Here is an 8,149-nt window from a genome sequence, read left to right as displayed (position 1 = left end):
CCCCTAAAAAGCAGGACGTCCACACCTTCACCTGTGTGCAGTAACCGGCTTCCCACCTAAACCGTTAACTAAATATAAGCAGAGCGGAAAAATGGAGCCGATGAATGGCATCCCTCCTATAATGTACCAAGCTGACAAAATAAGACTAACACAAGCACCCCAGAGAGAATGGGAGAAATTTGTTGCCGATGTTCAAGCGAGAACGCGACTTCCATACTCAACGAAAGATGGAGTAGAAGTCCTTACTGCTGTTGTTGTTACTGCTATTGTTAGGATTGTTATGGGCTACCAAGGCCTTATTGAGTTGTACCTCTTAGAAGTCCGGGAAAAATATGTTAACTGGAGAGTGTTCCGGGGATCAACGCCCCCGTGGCCCTGTCCATAACCAGGCTTCGCGGTGGATCAGAGCCTGATCAATTAGGTTGTTACTGCTGGTCGCACGCAATCCAACGTACGAACTACAGCCCGGCTGGTCAGGTTCTGGTGGCTAAAGCTCCCGCTTCACACACGGAGGGCCCGGGTTCGATTCCCGGCGGGTGGAAACATTTCGACACGTTTCCTTACACCTGTTGTCCTGTTCACCTAGCAGCAAATAGGTACCTGGGTGTTAGTCGACTGGTGTGGGTCGCATCCTGGGGGACAAGATTAAGGACCCCAATGGAAATAAGTTAGACAGTCCTCGATGACGCACTGACTTTCTTGGGTTATCCTGGGTGGCTAACCCTCCGGGGTTAAAAATCCGAACGAAATCTTATCTTATCTTATCAGGGTCACTAACAGCATAAGCCGTATCGAGCCCGACTTCTCGATGGCACGAGGAAGATTTGTTACCCAAAGCTGGGCGATGATACAAAAGGTAAAATTATTATTATTATTATTATTATAATCAAGGGGAAGCGCTAAACCCGGAGGATTATACAGCGCCTGGGGGGGGATGTGGAAGGCATTCAGGCTTAATTCGGGGAACTGGAGCACAGATCCAATTCCCTAAATCAAGAGCCCCTCACCAACATCAAGGAACCTTCCTTGAGGGGACAAAAGGTAAAAAAGTTCCTTTGTAATTATATCTGGTGGACGCCCTTGCCAAGCCCCAGCAGAGAGGGACGCCCACACTCCCACCTGAGTACAGTAACCGGCTTCCCATCAAAGACCGTTAAAGAATTATCCGCAGAGCGGAAAAAAATGGAGCTGGCTAAAGTAAGCCGATGAACAGGTGTCCCTCCTGTAGTGCCCAGCGGGCAAAATAGATGAGAGCAAGCGTCCCAGAGAGAACGGGGGATATTTGTCACTGATACTCAGACGAGAGAGACGTCCACACCCGACGAAGGCTGGCGCAGAAGTCCATCTGTCCAGTCTCTTTAGGTATCTCTCAGTATCTGGTAGACAGCCAAGGGTCTATTTGCAATCAATCCCCTTTATGAATACTGGAAGGCCCAAAACTAAGCGTTAATTATAAAGGAAACTTCCAGATCGTCATATATATCAATGCCCTACTTAAATCTATACCAGATACCCCCAATTACATCACAATTTGCTATGTTGATGATGTTCTTGTTAGGTTAGGTAAGGTTTGTCAGGAAACTGGACAAGTGTTTCCTGACGCGGATATTAGTCAGATGACCCGCCTTTGGAGCTTTGGTCATCTGACCGAGGCCTTCCGCTGGCTTACCGGTCCACCCCTTTAAAAATAATGGTCATTTATAATGTTCTTGTGCATACAAAAGCTTTCCGTGAGATGCAATCCACTCCAAATCATATACAAACAGCCGGTGATAATCTTGTCCTTATAATTTCTGTAGCAAAGTTCAAAGTGTTCAACAGATACATTGGTTACCATAAAATTGGACCATCAAAATTAAAGGTTAATGAGAGCCCTATTGATTGTGTGTCTTGTAAATATTCTGATATTACTGTTCTATGTACACTAACAGCTGTGAATAAAATTAAACAACAAAGACAAACGGCTCTCAGAACTGTTGTAAGGTACAATGCTAACTATGGTACAAACATTAGAATTGTCAAAATAATGCATTTAGCGTACATAAGATCCCTGATAGCTTACCATGTACGAGTTTTATTTAATAATAATAATAATAATAATAATAATAATAATAATAATAATAATAATAATAATAATAATATCTTTATTTACTACATGTATAAGACCATAGCTGACATCAATGACATACTACTATATAGAAAGCCGCTTATTACCTGGAGTTTACCTGGAGAGAGTTCCGGGGGTCAACGCCCCCGCGGCCCGGTCTGAGACCAGGCCTCCTGGTGGATCAGAGCCTGATCAACCAGGCTGTTGCTGCTGGCTGCACGCAAACCAACATACGAGCCACAGCCCGGCTGATCCGGAACTGACTTTAGGTGCTTGTCCAGTGCCAGCTTGAAGACTGCCAGGGGTCTGTTGGTAATCCCCCTTATGTGTGCTGGGAGGCAGTTGAACAGTCTCGGGCCCCTGACACTTATTGTATGGTCTCTTAACGTGCTAGTGACACCCCTGCTTTTCATTGGGGGGATGGTGCATCGTCTGCCAAGTCTTTTGCTTTCGTAGTGGGTGATTTTCGTGTGCAAGTTCGGTACTAGTCCCTCTAGGATTTTCCAGGTGTATATAATCATGTATCTCTCCCTCCTGCGTTCCAGGGAATACAGGTTTAGGAACCTCAAGCGCTCCCAATAATTGAGGTGTTTATCTCCGTTATGCGCGCCGTGAAAGTTCTCTGTACATTTTCTAGGTCGGCAATTTCACCTGCCTTGAAAGGTGCTGTTAGTGTGCAGCAATATTCCAGCCTAGATAGAACAAGTGACCTGAAGAGTGTCATCATGGGCTTGGCCTCCCATGAGCATTTCGAGCAAATTAGGTCAGTTTTGTCCCAGGATGCGACCCACACCAGTCAACTAGCTCCCAGGTGCCCATTTTACTGATGGGTGAACATAGACAACCAGTGTAGAGAAACACGCCCAATGTTTTACTCTTGCCGGGAATCGAACCCAGAATCACCGTGTGAAGCGAGAGCTTTTACCACCAGACCACAACACAAAATGAAACCCTAAGACTTATTCTTTGCTATCCAATAACTATCAAAATAATATGAAGAATAATTTAGGTATACCTAGTATTGTTGAGAGAATATGTGAAATCGGTGAAGTGATAAGACTGAAGCTGTTGCGTGGTGATCAAATCAATTACTAGAACATATAAGATGGATTCACATAACAGCCAAACACATTAAAAAGTTTTGACTACATGAACTGTATCATTTTAGGAAGCAACAACATTTCCCACCCCCCTGGCAATAGCGTTTGATGTCAGTATGCCCACCCTCCCAAGAAACTAATCTTTTTACCCATCAGTTACACAACTCAGGACAACATGGGTTTAGAGCAGGTCGCTCCTGCCTGTCCCAGCCACTGGACCACTATGACAAGGTCCTGGATGCTGTAGAGGATAAACCAAATATAGATGTAGTATACACAGACTTTGTAAAAGCTTTCGACAAGTATGACCATGGTGTAATAGCACACAAAATGCGGGATAAAGGAATAACGGGAAAAATTGGTATATGGATCTATAACTTCCTGACAAATAGAACACAAAGAATAATAGTAAACAAAGTCCCAGGCAGCCATGGTAAAAAGCTCTGTTCCACAAGGCACAGTACTCGCTCCCATTCTGTTTCTCATCCTCATTTCTGACATAGACAGAGATGTCTTCCTTTGCGGGTGACACCCGGATTACCATGGCAGTGACCTCCATCGAAGAGACCGCGAGACTCCAAGCGGACATCAACCAAATCTTCGAATGGGTCACTCAAAACAATATGAAGTTCAAAGAGGAGAAATTTTGACTACTCAGATATGGAAAACTTGAAGAAATTAAAAATGTGTCAGGGTATATCACAAATTCTAACCATACAATAGAGCGGAAAAGTAATGTGAAGGACCTGGGAGTGATAATTGTCAGAGGATCTCACCTTCAAAGACCACAACAATGTATCTACCTCATCCGCTAGGAAAATGATAGGACGATTAATGAGAACCGTCAAAACTAAGGACGCCAGGCCCATGATGATTCTCTTCAAATCGCTGGTGCTCTCTAGGCTGGAATACTGCTGTACACTAACGGCCCCCGTCAAGGCTGGAGCCAATGCAGACCTGGAGAGTGTACAAAGAACTTTCACGGTACTCATAAGTGCCATAAGGCACCTAAACTACTGGGAACGGTTGAAAGTCCTTGATCTGTATTCCCTCGAACCCAGGCGACAGAGATACATGATAATATACACTTGGAAGGTCCTGGAGGGATTGATACCAAACCTGCACACGAAAATCACTCTATATGAAAGCAAAAGACTCGGCAGGAGATGCAACATTCCCCCGATGAAAAGCAGGGGTGCCACGAGTACAATGAGAGACAACACAATAAGTGTCCGGGGCCCAAGACTGTTTAATTGCCTCCTAGCATACATAAAGGGGATTACCAATAGACCCCTGGCAGTCTTCAAGAAGGCACTGGACAGGCACCTAAAGTCAGTACCTGACCAACCGGGCTGTGGTTCGTACGTCAGCTTGCGTGCGGCCAGCAGTAACTTACAGCCTGATTGATCAGACCTTGATCCACCATGAGGCCTGGTCTCAAACCGAGCCGCGGGGGCGTTGACCCCCGAAACCCTCTCCAGGTAAAACCCTGGCTTGAACCCCTCACAAGAAACTAATCACGCACAATCCTCAACTTCGACTACTTTTTAAACTCAATATTCTGGAACAAATAACGCGACCATAGGACAAAGGATAGTATACAGTCATAATACAGACTGTCTACGCTAATAGCTCCCTTAACTGTGACAGTGGGAGTGCTGGAAGGGTTGGTGTAAGCCAGCCTGATGGTACTATAATACAGAGGTGCATTAGAATTAAGTGGGCTTCCACCTTGAAAACTGAACTTTCCATACTTATTGCTTTTATGATTGTGGAAACTACAACCTCAGTCTGATTGTAACTGATTTTCCTCATTACTTACTCCAAATAGCCTGCGACCTGAATGTAGTATGTTTGTGTATGAGGGTAGACACAGATATATACAAATTAATAAGGGATTATAGTCAAGCTTTTGTTGATTCCCTCTCACACAGGTCTCCAGGAATATGACAGAGTTGGTGAATTAGTTAAATAAACATCAACTAAAAAGAATGTTGATTATAATTTTGTTTTTCTTCAAGCAGAAGTTTAAGAAACATTGTTAGCAAGGAACTAGCAAACGAGTTTGAAGAAAATAAAACAGGTGCAGATAGGAAATAACTTATCCACTGTCCATTATAATGAAATGTACCAAGTAGATTGAAGATGTTAGATTATAACTAGACTAAGTTTGTATAGAGATGTGACAAACTGTAAAATGAGTGGACAGAGACAGGGCCATACACGGGAAGACTGTGCACCTCATCCAGTGATAGTAGCGCAAAAAAACCCACAAGATTACAAAGGTCACAATCGGTGTTCGCCAGACCCCACTGAGCATTGTTACACCAATAGAAAGAAATACTAGTCAAATCATTTTATACATTTACCTAATATAGTTATTGTACAAAGTACAGTAAGGAATACAATCTCAAAAAAATCTGATTACCACTACAAAAAAAAAATATAGTCAATACTAGTGTGGAAAATACTGTACATATTTTCCAGAAATACAGTAGTTATATGTAAATAGATGGCCATACTGTATTTAAAAGAATTATATTATGGAAAATGGGAAACTGGACCTGCGCCTGCGCAGACAGGAGAGTCGCCATTGTTAATCTGAATTGGATACAACGTTAGTGTAATGGGAAGGAATTTTCGTGCTCTAGAGGTTAAAATTGGGCTGACACCTCTCAAATAGGAGGAGAAATTGTTGGATGTGCATTCCTGCATAACTTGAGATATCAGGCGACTGGACAAGACAGCTCTAGGAACCTCAGATAAGTCTTGTTATGTTATAACTCTGGCCAGTTGTTATTTTCATGTATATTATTATTATTATAATCAAGGGGGAAGCGCTAAACCCGGAGGATTATACAGCGCCTGGGGGTGGATGTGGAAGGCATTCAGGCTCAATTCGGGGAACTGGAGCACAGATCCAATTCCCTAAATCAAGAGCCCCTCACCAACATCAAGGAACCTTCCTTGAGGGGATTTTCATGTATAGACAGGTTTTCTGAGTATGATACACCTTGATTTCCAGTCAAATTGGTGAGTGTTATTATTAAGATATATTCTCCTTCTGTTATATGTGTATTTATATATAATCATTTTTTTAATTTAATATACAGTCCACAAATTTATATATTTACCAGCATTCCTGGTGATGTATATTTCATTTGTAATTAATAGGTCCAGAGCAACTTGTGGATATGACAGTGGTAGGTATCGAAGGGGGACATTTTTTGCGACCTAGGTGTCCCAAATTCCTACTTGTCTAACTGATAAATAATAATTATCTTTGTTCATTTACTGTTATGTATATAATGATACATTCAGATAAATGCAATTTTCCACAACTAGGTTGCAATCCATAAAAAAAAACAGTTCATTCAGATTCTAGTAGATGCAAAATGTGGATACCGCAATTATTATTCTAATCAAAACCGAGCGCTGATACAACCTCAATCTTTGAGATATCTTATTAGCATGAGTTTTGTCATATCCTGTAAGGTTTGCATGGTGGGGAACACTATGTCTTAGTGTCCAAACATCCAACATTTCAGAGATACATCCATGAAAACTTTGCGGGATGTGGTAAAACATCTCATTGTTCATGATATTTGAAATCTTGAGGCTGTTTTACTATTTTGCTCCGACTAAATGAATAAACTAATTTTACTGGTGAGACTGCAACCCGATTATGACCAATCTTTATTACTGGTAATAAGAGACTATTTTTTTGAGATTGTATCCCATACTGTATTGTGTAGATTAGCTATATGACTCAATTGTAATATATGAAATGACTAATATTTCTTTCTAGTGATGTAATAATGCCCAATGGAGTTTGACAAATATCCATTGTGACCTCTGAAATCCTGCTTTGCACAGGATGAGTGTATGATTTGCACTGGAGGGATTGGTACCAAACCTGCACTCGAAAATCACTCCCTATGAAAGCAAAAGACTCGGCAGGAGATGCAACATTCCCCCGATGAAAAGCAGGGGCGCCACGAGTACACTGAGAGACAACGCAATAAGTGTCCGGGGCCCAAGACTGTTCAATTGCCTCCCAGCATACATAAGGGGGGATTACCAATAGACCCCTGGTTGTCTTCAAGAAGGCGCTGGACAGGCACCTAAAGTCAGTACCTGACCAACCGGGCTGCGGTTCGTACGTCAGCTTGCGTGCGGCCAGCAGTAACAGCCTGGTTGATCAGACCGTGATTCACCATGAGGCCTGGTCTCAGACCGAGCCGCGGGGGCGTTGACCTCCGAAACCCTCTCTAGGTAAACTCCAGGTAGTACAGTATATATATATATTTTTTCCCCACATTTTCTTGCCGAGTCTTCTGCTGTCTGTCTTTCCCAATGTACCCATGGGTTATCCTGGAAAATTAGTAGCCTGACTATGGAGCGTTTAGTTTGACATGATAATTAATGGTTTTAGTGAGAATAATAGCTACAATGAGGGTATTAATTTAATAACTACTGCATTACAGTAATACCCTGCTCTCGCTTGCACTTTCCTGAGTGTCACGCAGAGGTGAAAAAAATTATTTGCTTAAATGCAATTTTATTTTTTACTTGTTGTGAGTAGCATGTGATGGGTGGTGAGGTCGGCGGTGGGGGCCCTCTGGAGGAGCAAGAGCCCCTTGACAGAAAAATGCATGTAGGCGGATTTCTTGAAGAGAAAGATGGATTGTGTAAGGCTTCTTGTTAGTCTTCTTATGGTGCGTGTTAGTTTGACAACCCAGTTGAAGCCCTAGGAAGGTAGCAGATATAGTAGGTCAGAGTATACAAACAAGATAGGTCCAGCGGAGAGGTGAAGCAGCAGCAGCAGCCAGCCAACACACCATTACCAGTGGCCAGCTTCACCTGGATGTGTAGAAAGCAAAACTTAATCCCCATGCTTACCTTTTCTCAAGAAATATGCTACTCTAAATTGATATAATTA

The sequence above is a fragment of the Cherax quadricarinatus genome, chromosome 35, assembly GCF_038502225.1.
Source record: "Cherax quadricarinatus isolate ZL_2023a chromosome 35, ASM3850222v1, whole genome shotgun sequence".
Lineage (NCBI taxonomy): Eukaryota > Metazoa > Arthropoda > Malacostraca > Decapoda > Parastacidae > Cherax > Cherax quadricarinatus.
The sequence above is the reverse complement of the archived record's forward strand: the minus strand, read 5'-3'. Positions refer to the sequence as shown.